Genomic DNA, 12,645 nt, shown 5'->3' with positions numbered 1-12,645 from the left:
ATCCTGCTGTCACAGAGCTCATCTTCTGGTTCAAAACAAAGCTTGGGTTCATTGTGCACATTTCTTCTACCCTGTTTCTGAATCACCCCGGGATGCTCACAACAGCCTTTGGGATGCGCGCCATTAATTCCATCTCATAGAAGAGAAAACTGAGGTGCTGGAAGCAACTTGCCAAAGGTCGGTTTTGTATTATCTTTATGGTTACTTAGGCTAAAAAGAATTCGGTGTAAAGAGTAGTATGAATGCATTTATAAGTAACTCTAGGAGCCGGGTGTGGTGGCTCACGTCGGTAATCCCAACACTTTGGGAGGCAGAGGCGGACAGATCACCTAAGGTCAGGAGTTCGAGACCAGCCTGACCAACATGGAGAAACCCTGTCTCTACTAAAAATGCAAAATTAGCCAGGTGTGGTGGCACATGCCTGTAATCCCAGCTACTCGGGAGGCTGAGGCAGGATAATCTCTTGAATCTGGGAGGTGGAGGTTGCAGTGAGCCAAGATTGTGCCGTTGCACTCCAGCCTGGGCAACAGGAGCAAAACTCCGTCTCAAAAAAAAAAAAAAAAACAAAGTATCTCTAATCTGCATGAAAGATTGGTTGGTTAGCATTTGAAGGCCCCTAATTGGGGTTTCTCTCTCCAGAGGAGGGACCTTAGGAGCCTAATAATTGTTACAGAAATAGATGCTAGAATCTTGTTAATTAGCAGAAACGACATGAGAAATAATTTTTCATTGTTGAAAAGGGGGATGTTCAAAATATGTGCTTAGTTGGCGCAGGCCTCAGACCCACACACAAACCTGTGAAGGTCTGCCGGTAGTGCTTTGGTCTCTTTCTTTTGCTGGCAGAATGAACTGAGGCTGGGCTAGATGGGGGAAAAGCAAGGGGTTGGTGGACCGGGATTCCAGGCTGCTTTTCAGCTTCTGAGCTGCCTCTTCCCACTGACCTCAGCAAAACAAGATAAAATTAACCCCAGATCCCACCCCCGCCCAGCTTGAATCAGGAAGAAATAGAAATCTTGAACAGACCAATAACAAGCAGTGAGATTGAACGAGTAATAAAAAATCTCCCAACATTAAAAAGCCCAGGACCCAGTGGAATCACAGCCGAATCCTACTAGACATTCCAAGAAGAATTTCTACCAATCCTACAGAAACAATTCCGAAAGATCAAGGAGGAAACCCTCCCTAACTCATTCTATGAAGCCAATATCACCCTGATAACAAAGCCAGGAAAGAACATAACAAACAAACAAAACTACAGACCACTATCTTTGATGAACACAGATACAAGAATCCTCAACAAAGTTCCAGAAAAGTGAATCCAATAGCACATCAAAAAGATAATTTACCATGCTCAAGTGGGTTCCATCCCAGGGATGCAGGGATAGTCCAACATATGCAAGTCAATAAGTGTGATTCATCACATAAACAGAATTAAAAACAAAACCATATGATTTTCTCAATAGATGCAGAAAAAGTATTCCATAAAATTCAGCATCAATTTATGATAAAAACCCTCAACAAACTGGGCACAGAAGGAACATAGCTCAAAATAATAAATGCCACATACAACAAACCCACAGCCAACATCATTCTGAATGGGGAGAAGTTGAAAACATTCCCCCGAAGAACTGGAACAAGACCTGGATGCCCACTTTCACTACTTCTATTCAACACAGTACTGAAAGTCTTAGCCAGAGAAATCAGGCAAGAGAAAGAAATAAAGGGCATCCAGATTGTAAAAGAGGAAGTCAAACTATCTCCACCATGATACGACCTTATACCTAGAAAACCCCAGAGACTCATCCAAAAGACACCTAGATTTGATAAACAAATTCAGTAGAGTCTCAGGTTACAAAATCCATGCACACAAATGAGTAGCACTGCTATACACCAGCAATGACCAAGTTGAGAGTCAAATCAAGAACTCCGTTCATTTTATAATAGCTACCAAAAAGGCCAGGCATGGTGGCTAATGCTTGTAATCCCAGCAGTTTGGGAGGCTGAGGCGGGCGGATCACCTGAGGTCAGGAGTTCGAGACCAGCATGACCAACATGGAGAAACCACATCTCTACTAAAAATACAAAATTAGCTGGGCGTGGTGGCACATACCTGTAATCCCAGCTACTGCAGAGTCTGAGGCAGGAGAATCGCTTGAACCGGGGAGGCAGAGGTTGCAGTGAGCCAAGGTCGTGCCATTGCACTCCAGCCTGGGCAACAAGATCAAAACTATGTCTCAAAACAACAACAACAACAAAAAAACAAAAACAAAAAAACAAAACCAAACAAAACCTAGGAATATACTTAACCAAGGAGATGAAAGTTCTCTACAAAGAGACCTATGAAAGAAGGTAGATGAAAGAAATCATAGATGACATAATCAAATGGAAAAACATCCCATGCTCATGGATTAGAAGAATCAATATTGTGAAAATGATCATACTGCCCAAAGCAATCTCTAGATTCAGTGCAATTCCTATCAAAATACTAAGGTCATTTTCCACAGAATTAGAAAAGCCCTCAACCCAAAATTCACACGGAACCAAAAAGAGCCCATATAGCCAAAGCAATCCTAAGCAAAAAGAACAAATCTGGAACAAAAGAGCAATCCTAAGCAAAAAGAACAAATCTGGAACAAAAGAGCAATCCTAAGCAAAAGGAACAAATCATTACCCAAGTTCAAATTATATATTACAAGACTATAGTAGCTAAAACAGCATGGTACTGATACAGAAACAGACACATAGACCAATGCAACAGAATAGAGAACCCAGAAATAAAGCCAAATACTTACATCCAACTAATCTTCAAAAAGCACAGAAAAACACACACTGGGGAAAGGATATTCTATTCAATAAATGCTGCTGGGAAAATTGGATTGCTACCTGTAGAAGAATGAAACTGGATCCCCATCTCTCACTGTAACAGAAATCAACTCAAGATAGATAAAATACTTAAATCTAAAACCTGCAACCATAAAAATTCTAGAAGAAAACCTAGGAAAAACTCTTCTGGACAGGCCTAGGCAAATAATTTATGACTAAGACCCCAAAAGCAAATGCAGCAACAACAACAAAAATAAATGGGACATAATTAAACTAAAAAGCTGCACAACAAAAGAAATTATCAACAGAGTAAACAGACAACCTACAGAATGGGAGAAAATGTTTGCAAACTATGCCTCTGATAAAGCACTAATATCCAGAATCTACAAGGAACTAAAATAAATCAGCAAGAAAAAAACCCAAATAATCACATTACAAAAGTAGGCAAATGGCATGAACAGACATTTCTCAAAAAAGATCTGCAAATGACCAACAAATGTATGAAAAAAATGTTCAATATCACTAATCATCAGGGAAATGCAAATTAAAACCACAATGTAATACCACTTTACCCCAGCCAGAATAGCCACTACCAAAAAGTCAAAAAACGATAGATGTTGGCACTAATGTGGTAGAAAAAGAATACCCATACACTGCTGGTGGGAATGTAAATTAACACAACCTCTAAGGAAAGCAGTATAGAGATTTCTCAAAGAACTAAAAGAAAATCTACCATTCAATCCAGCAATTCCACTCCTGGGTATCTACCCAAAGGAAATTCAGTCATTAAACACTAATAAAAAGAAGACATCTGCACGCATATGTTTATTGCAGCACAATTTACAATTGCAGACATATGGAGTCAACCTAAGTGCACATCAACTGATGAGTGGACAAAAAAAATGTGGTGTCTGGCCAGAAGTGGTAGCTCAGCGGTGGCTCACACCTGTAATCCCAGCACTTTGGGAGGCTGAGGTGGGTGGATCACTTGTAGAGGCCTTGTAGAGGTCAGAAGTTCAAGATTAGCCTGGGCAACATGGTGAAATCCCGTCTCTACTAAAAATGCAAAAATTAGCTGGGCATGGTAGTACTGGGCATGATGTGATAACAGCACTGTCCTTGGCTATGGGAGCTCTGTGACCCCGGGCCCCAGCACCTCAGGGCTGTGATTAAGCTCCTCGCAGAGTGAGTCGAGGGGGCACAGTTGTCCCACCTACAGAGGGCACTTCGCTGGCACTAATCTCAGTGTGGCTGTGAGTCCAGGCAGGCTTGTGGCTCTTTTCAGCCCATGCTGGGGGTTGTGGCCCACGACAGTGCTGTTATCACCTCAAAGGCTGTGACAGTGGCTGCCAAACACCCATCGCTCTTGCCCCATGGAGAAAATATCAGGGATCCAAAGTTGCAGCTGACCCAGCCACAAAGCCACTGGGCCATGAGGCCACTGAACACCTTTGTGGGTACAGGACGGACACGGTCTCCAAATGGAGGGAGACAAAGAGCCCGGAGCCACTTGCAATCCTGGGGATCCTTGGTGACCCGTTACCTCAGCTTGCCCAGGACCATCCCAGTGTTAGCACTGAAAGTCCTGCATCCTGGGGGACCCCTCAGTCCCAGGCAAACTGGATGAGGGTCACCCTGATTCCTCACAAGCCCATGACCCCTGAAGGCAAATGGCTGGGCAGCTCTGAGCACTGGCTCTCACCCTTCTCTGCTCAAGCGTCTGCAGAGACAGGAACATCTGGAGGAGCGGGGAGGACGGTCTTGCTGTGAGCCTCAGAATAGAAATCACAAGAAGCCAGATGGCAGAGCTTTGGGCCTGGGATGGCGCAGCTAGCTGCACCAAGGTCTTGGGAAGAGTCCACAGCACAGGCCAGCCGCTGGCCCAGCCGCCACCGGTCTCCCTGACCCCTGTTGTCACCCTCTCGGGGGTTGACTGTCACTGCTGAATCTATGGTCTCCCTGCTCTAGTCACGTTACGAACTTCAGAATCAGGTAAGTTGTCAATAAGTTACCACTAGCCCAGGGTAAGAGACTGATATGGGACAATCACTTAGGGCCCTTGGTTGACCCCATTCTCTCTCCACCGTCCTCCTTCATGTCCTTGTCAAATCCTACTCTCAATAAAGACAGCGTAGGAGGCATGATCTGGGCGGAAGAAGACCTTCTCTGGGCCCACACCCGGGAGTGAGGAGGCAGCTCTGTCTTCTCTGTCTCCATTTCCTGGGGCTAAAATCGGAGTGCCTCGTGGGCTTCCCATCCTGCGTCACGGGACCTTCTCCCACGTCCAGAGAACCCTCAGCAGCCCCAGTCATAATGACAACAAGAGGCTGGGCATGGTGGCTCACGCCTGTAATCCCTGCACTTTGGGAGGCCAAGGTGGGTGGATCACCTGAGGTCAGGAGTTCGACACCAGCCTGGCCAACATGGTGAAACCCTGTCTCTACCAAAAATACAAAAAAAAAAAAAAAAAAAAAAAAATTAGCCGGGCATGGTGGCAGCTGTAGTCTCAGCTACTCGGCAGGCTGAGGCAGGAGAATCACTTGAACCTAGGAGGTGGAGGTTGCAGTGAGCCGAGATTGCACCACTGCCCTCCAGCCTTGGTAACAGAGTGAGACTCCATCTCAAAACAAACAAAAACCAAAAAAACAAAAATCACACAAGAATACATGTCTTGCTTTTATTTTATACTATGTCAGTTACAAAAATTATATCTGTTATTTCATCTGCCAGATATTTCATCTGTCAGTTTCCTCACACCTCACTTTCCATACTCACATCCTCTTAGTGGACCAATATCATCATTTTATTCATTAATGGATCTACTTAATTTTTTCTTAAAATTTTACAAAAAAAGACTATTGAATGTTAATGGGAAAAATAGGAAATAAACACCCAAATCTTTTCCATTAATTCCCACATCTTAATCTAGCTCCACATCATGGCACCCATTCAAAATGGCTCATAAAATTGAGAGTTAGGACACATCTTTTTTTTTTTAACATTATGTTTGGTAAAAATGAGTTAAGAATGACTTTTTTTTTTTTTTGAGACGGAGTTTCACTCTTGTTGCCCAGGCTGGAGTGCAATGGTGCGATCTCGGCTCACTACAACCTCCACCTCCCAGGTTCAAGTGATTCTCCTGCCTCAGCCTCCCAAGTAGCTGGGATTACAGGCACGTGCCACCACGCCTGGCTAATTTTGTATTTTTCGTAGAGGTGGGTTTCTCCATGTTGGTCAGGCTGGTCTTGAACTCCTGACCTCAGGCGATCCACCCGCCTCAGTCTCCCAAAGTGCTAGGATTACAGGCATAAGCTGCATTTTTTATTTTTATTTTTTGTAGAAATAGGGTCTCACTATGTTGCCCAGGCTGGTCTCAAACTCCTGGACTGAAGCCGTCCTCCTACCTCGGCTTCCCAAAGTGCTGGGATTACAGGTGTGAGCTACTGCGCCCAGCCTATTGTTTACATCATTACGTCTATGTATACCTATGGTTTCACTCCCACTTGTAAGTGGTTTTCTGTTTCTGTGATAATTCACTTAGGATAATGGTCTGCAGCTGCATCCATATTGCCAAAGGGAAGCCCCATTTTCTTTATCCAGTCCTCCACTGATGGGCACCTAGGTGGAGTCCATGGCTTTGCTGTTGTGGACAGTGCTGCAATAAACATGCGAATGCAGGTGTCTTTTTGGTAGAACAATGTATTTTCCTTTGGGTACATACCCAGGAATGGGATTGCTGGGGTGAATGGTAGTTGTATTTTTAGTTCTTTGAGAAATCTCCAAACTGCTTTCCACAGGGGCTGAATAATTTACATTCCCACCAACAGTGTATGAGCATTCTCTTTTCTCTGCAACATTGCCAACATCTTTTATTTTTTGACTTTTAAATAGTAGCCAAGAATGACTGACTGGTTAGATGATCACACAGTGTGCACACAAACATTTCATAAGATCATAAATAAGGAACATTTCAGAAGCTTTGCTGAGTAAGGATAGTCATTGCAAAAAACAAGCTTCCAAAAATGGTTAACTAAAACTAGGAGGGAAATATACTGTAATACAGACAACTTACATTTGTGTGACATGTTGGCATTCATCAAGCAAATTTCCATGTACTGTATTATGTACTTTTCATATTAATTCATGACGCTGTGAGGTAGGTTATAAGTCCCATTTTATGGATAAACTGAGGCTCACGGGGTGACTTGTCTGAAATCCTTCAGCTGATAAGTATTGGGTTCCAACTATGAAGGACAGGGACCAATCCAGGGATCCGTTACACCTGTGAGCAGTGGTGGGACAGGGCTTCTTTGCTACCTGCTGCTTTGTGGCTAAGAAAGCCCGCCTTGGCCTCAGGCAGCCTAGCTGCTGATCTCAGCTCTACCTCCTACCACCTGCTGTGTGTCCTTAGGAAAGCATCTTAGCTTCTCTGAACCTCAATTTTTTCATCAGTAAAAAGGGTGCAAAGAGTATATGACATATTGGATCATCAAGAAGACTAAATGAGCTACTGTAAATACAGCCCCAAGTGCAGTGCTTGACAGAATTACTGCACAAAATGCTGGCAATTTTCATTACATTGTTATCCAAGTACATCATAAAACTAATTGAAGGAAGTGACTAGGGGATGCTCTGCTGCCTCTGCGACACAACTGTTGCTCCATGAAGATACAGATTTTCAGTAATTTATTTTAATGTTTATTATTTTATTATTTATTTTATTTTATTTTGAGACAGAATCTCACTCTGTCGCCCAGGCTGGAGTGCAGTGGCATCATCTTGGCTCACTGCAACCTCTGTCTTCCAGGTTCAAGTGATTCTCCTGCCTCAGCCTCCCGAGTATCTGAGATTACAAGCATGCGCCACCACGCCTGGCTAATTTTTGTATTTTTAGTAGAGATGAGGTTTCGCCATGTTGCCCAGGCTTGTCTCAAACTCCTGACCTCAGGTGATCCTCCCACCTCGGCCTCCCAAAGTGCTGGCATAATAGGTTGGAGCCACTGTGCCTGTTCTGATTTTCAGTAATTTTGAAGCACAAAGTACTCAGGCTGTTGATGATTTCACTGTCAATACAAGTAAGCAGTCAGCTTCGTTAGTGGTCTGTTGTTGTGCAGATGTAGAGAATTGATAAACGGCGTGGAAGGAGAAAGGTGCGCCTCATCGCATGGTGTGGGAACACGTGTGTGTAGTGCTAGAAATACTAGTATTTAGCATTTTAGTATATTTAGTAAAATTTAGTAATTTTAGTATATAGTATTATTGGGTCAATTTTGTTCTTAGTTTCACACGTACATTCTTGGACATTTCGACATTCAAATGCCTTGTGGGGAATTAGTAACATATCTCTAAAGTCTTGTCCAGCCCTAACATTCCATGATTTCTAAAAACCACCCCAACACATTTATATAGCATCACTGACCAACTTGCTTTGAAATGGAAAAAAGTATGTTCCCATTCCATGCGGTTTTTTCCTATCCGACTACAGAAATAGTTCTCCCCCTCAAATCTCACTTCAAATGTGGGTTTGAGGCATGATTTTTAAAGGGCTTCAAACATTGCGATAGTGTTGGCAAGGATGCCGGGAGGGAGCCCTCCAGAACATAGGACTCCACTCCCTTAACTTCTGGAAGGCGGAGGGGAAAAGCCCAATCGAAATTCTCTGGAGGGGAAGGCGTTGGTCTGCTTCAGCTAACTGAGAAAGGAGCTGATCAACTGTAATCTGCACCAGTCCTGAATCCTTTATTCTCTTTACACAGAGTGGCTAGAAACACGCTGCCCAACACAACTGGTGGTGTCCCTTCAGACCGAAGGACGCATGTCAGAACCAGCACCGACCATTAGGTGGCGCCATTGTAGCACAACAAGCATTGACCTGGGTTGGCGACAAATCTGACCTCGCTCCCGGTGGAACTGCTACTGGTTCTCTCCCCTGTCATGGGGTTCCCACAAGCCTAGCAGCTCGGAGCCCCAGGCCAGTAACCAGTGAACAGCTGAGGATGATGATGATAAAACACAGGAAAAAACACCTGCACTTGCACCGTGGCAGTTACAGCTCTTTGTGATGGAAGATGTAACAGCTAAGGCAAATTAAATATATTTTCATTTAAAATTCATAATAAACTATTTTGAACATACATAAAATTATGTGTATGTATGACTATTGTAACAAATGCCTGATTTTTTTTTTGTTTTTTTTTTTGAGACGGAGTCTTACTCTGCTGCCCAGGCTGGAGTGCTGTGGCACAATCTTGGCTCACTGCAGCCTCCGTTTTCTAGGTTCAAGTGATTCTCCTGCTCAGCTTCCCGAGTAGCTGGGACCACAGGTGCGCACCACCACACCTGGCTATTTTTTTTGTATTTTTGGCCATGTTGCCCAGGACTGTCTCAAACTCCTGAGCTCAAGTGATCCTCCTGCCTCGGCCTCCCAAAGTGGCTGCCTGACTTGAATTTTAACACCTTGCCATGTTTGCATTAATGTTTTATTTCTTTTAATAATGATTTGTAATTTTCTCTACAAATGTATGGGTGCATACTTTATTAAAATTATTTCTGAGTACCATGTAGATTTCTACCACTATTGTTATTATGAATGGGTTCTTTTTTCTTCACAGTCTGTTATTGGTGTATTTTTTTGTGTGTGAATAAACTTTGAATTCCCTGAATGCTTTATCTACATCTATTGAGATCATTACATTTTTCTCTTTCATCTTTGCATATGGGATAAACCAGTTAATTTTCTCCTTTAGCACTGACGAAAAAAATTCTGTTTTTAAAAATAATATTATGGCCGGGCGTGGTGGCTCACCCCTGTAATCCAGCACTTTGGGAGGCTGAGGCGGGTGGATCACTTGAGGTCAGGAGTTCGACCCCAGCCTAGGCAACATGGCAAAACCCCCTCTCTACTAAAAATACAAAAATTAGCTGGGCATGGTGGTGGGGGCCTATAATCCCAGGTACTTGGGAGGCTGAGGCAGGAGAATCACTTGAACTCGGTGGGGGGCGGAGGTTGCAGTGAGCCGAGATCGCACCACTTCACTCCAGCCTGGGCAAAAGAGTGAAACTCTGTCTCTTTACAATAACATGAGCACTTCCTCATCTTATTATAAACTCTGTAAGGATGATCTGTGGGAACTACATTTTCCCCAGTGGAGAGACTAAACTTATTGCACATTATGTCTCTTTTTTTTGCTATTATAAATAAAAATACTTTTGGCATAAATTGACCCAATTAGATGCAAGCAAAGTATGTGATATTTTAAGGCCTCTGATGCCTGTTCCCAAGCTGCTTTCTTGAAAGCCGTGCAATTGTATACCATCACCATCACCATCACCAGCAATGCAAGTCATCACTTCTTCACCAGCAAGACCATTAAAAACAATCCCCCAAACCACTGTCATCAGCACCACACCAGCAACATGATAGGTGAAAAGCTTCAAGTTCATTTCTTTAACTTTTTTTCCCCCAGAGGATTGTTAACACGTTTAATTCCTCTTTGGTGAATCATCTATTCAAGTATTTTACCTACTTGGTGATCAGAATCTTGGTGTTTTTAATTTATTCATGGTAAGAACACTGTACCTATTCAGAACAGCAGTCTTTCATCTGTTTTATTTGTTGTGAACGTTTTCCTCTGTTTGCTTTTCAAAATTCGGCTGTTTTGATGTAGCGATGCTTCCAATTCTTCCTTTTCCAGCGCTTTCTCCTGCTCTGCCTGGCTGTGAGTGCTGGTGCGGCTCTTCTTGTCTCGCTCCCTCCCATTGGCCATTTTACTCTGTGCTTGAACCATCATTGACAGGTGGTCGCCTCTCCCTGGGAACACACCTCAGGGGCCCGCTGCCCCCGATGGCTCTAATGGATGTCCCCCTGGCATCGCGCTGCTCCCGTGTATCCGCTGCTCTCTGTGTTCTCTAAATCCACGAATGCCACAGCCATCCACCTGGCCACCCTCACCAGTCGCGGGCAACACCCCCAATGCCCCCCTGTCCACTTTCTCACCAAATCTCCTGGTCGTTCTGCCCTCACCTGCCCGTGGCTTTGTCCCCACCATGAGTTCTCCTGTGAAATTCCCTCTGGATTATGTAAATTGTCTTTTTGCCCCCCAAACTTTCTTTAAAAAAGTTTTTAAGTGTATAAAATTGCAGAAAATGTCATAACATATACCTATGCATCTACTACTCAGATTTTATAAATGCTACCATTAGCCATTACATGCTTCGAATTTTTAAAAGAATGAGACTCCTATAGATGTCACCGAAGCCCTCTTTACAGCTTTCTGGATCCTGACAAGAAGAGTGAGGATGATGGAAAATCAGGAAGAGGGTTTCTTAGCAAACGCGTGATATGGTAATGAGCAGTGAGGCCGAGGCTTGTTTGCATTAGGGAGGATGAGGAGGGAGGAGCCCAGAGCCAACTCCCTCTCTGCTGCTGTTTGAGTGCTCCCCCATCACAGTCACTGTGCTGGTGACTTCCATATATTACCATTTCATCCTCGCAGCCAATCAGAAAGTGGGGTTTAAGATGAGAACACGAAGGCGGGCAGGGGTAAATGGCTTGCCCAAAACTCTCTTCTTTTCAGACATCACGGCTGCTCTTACAGCTTGCTCTGGCTCCGGAACATTCCTAGGAATAGCCATCCAGCCAATGCTATCCTGTGCCCTTATGAAGCCCTCTCTTCCTACTGCCAGGCAGAATACAGTTTGGGCCATGCTCAGGCTATGGAGATATCCGAAAGACATGGGGGGCTCAGCGGCTGCAGGGAGAGTGGAGTTGCTGTGACTGTTGAGCTGTATTGAGCCCTTGGGAGGGGTAATAGAGCAATTGAGCAGTTTGAGGCTGGGTATGAGAGCCACGGGGCCTCTCTGTAGCTTCCGAGGAGGCTTTTGTCTCCTGCAGTGGAAGAGCTGACATAGCTGACCAGTGGATTGAAGATCTGATAGTCACAGGACTTTGGGGATGTTTAAATACTCAGTCAAGGCAGCTCTGTTGTGCTGAGGTCATTCATCTGGCTGGGAAAACACAGCCTACAAGCATGGGATGGGAGCGTATACATGGATGCCTCCAAGGACGTGGGCTCTGCAGACCCCCAGAGCGCTTGGAGCTTGCAGAGTTGGCCCACTCTTCCCTAGTGAGAGGTGCCCTGTGCTGGGAGAGACTGCAGAGGCCTCTGCCCAGCCACAGGTGCCTGTTCAGGAGCTGCAGTCACCTCCTCTCCTGGCTGCCAAGCTGCAGACAGGCTTCAATCCCAGCACACACCCGCACCTGCCCAGGGAGGACAGCAATTGTCCTCTAAAGGATCTGAAGGTTGGCCAGCATGTGCCTGCAGGAGCCAGGAGAGCACCTCTGAGATTGCATTTTGAGGGGGCTTGATCAAGGAGGCCAGAATATAAGATTGGATAAGCAAGAATCCATCAATTTGGGGATGTATTTGGGGGACACAGGATTTAACACCCTGGCAAGGACTCCAGAGGATGGGGAAAACTCCTGCTATGTGCTGTTGGAAGCCTGGAAGTGTGACAGCCAACACAGAGCAAAGTGACAATGCCCACGGGCTCTAACAGATGGACGCGAAGGAATAAAGAGCCTGAGCAGGGGCTCACACCTGTAATCCCAGCACTTAGGGAGGCTGAGGAGGGAGGATTGCTTGAGCCTGGGAATTTGAGGCTGCAGTGAGCTATGATTGCGCCATGGGACTACAGCCTGGGTGATAGAGTGAGGCAGAATTAAAAAAAAAGAGCCTTAGGGGAGTGGTCATGCGGGAAATCATCTCACTGAGGCCAGAAGACCCTTAGTTGTGTTCCAGAGAGGGCCCTGGGGCACACGGA

This window comes from Pongo abelii, chromosome 5 (genome assembly GCF_028885655.2).
Source record: "Pongo abelii isolate AG06213 chromosome 5, NHGRI_mPonAbe1-v2.0_pri, whole genome shotgun sequence".
NCBI classification, from domain to species: Eukaryota; Metazoa; Chordata; class Mammalia; order Primates; family Hominidae; genus Pongo; species Pongo abelii.
This window is presented reverse-complemented; position numbering follows the sequence as displayed.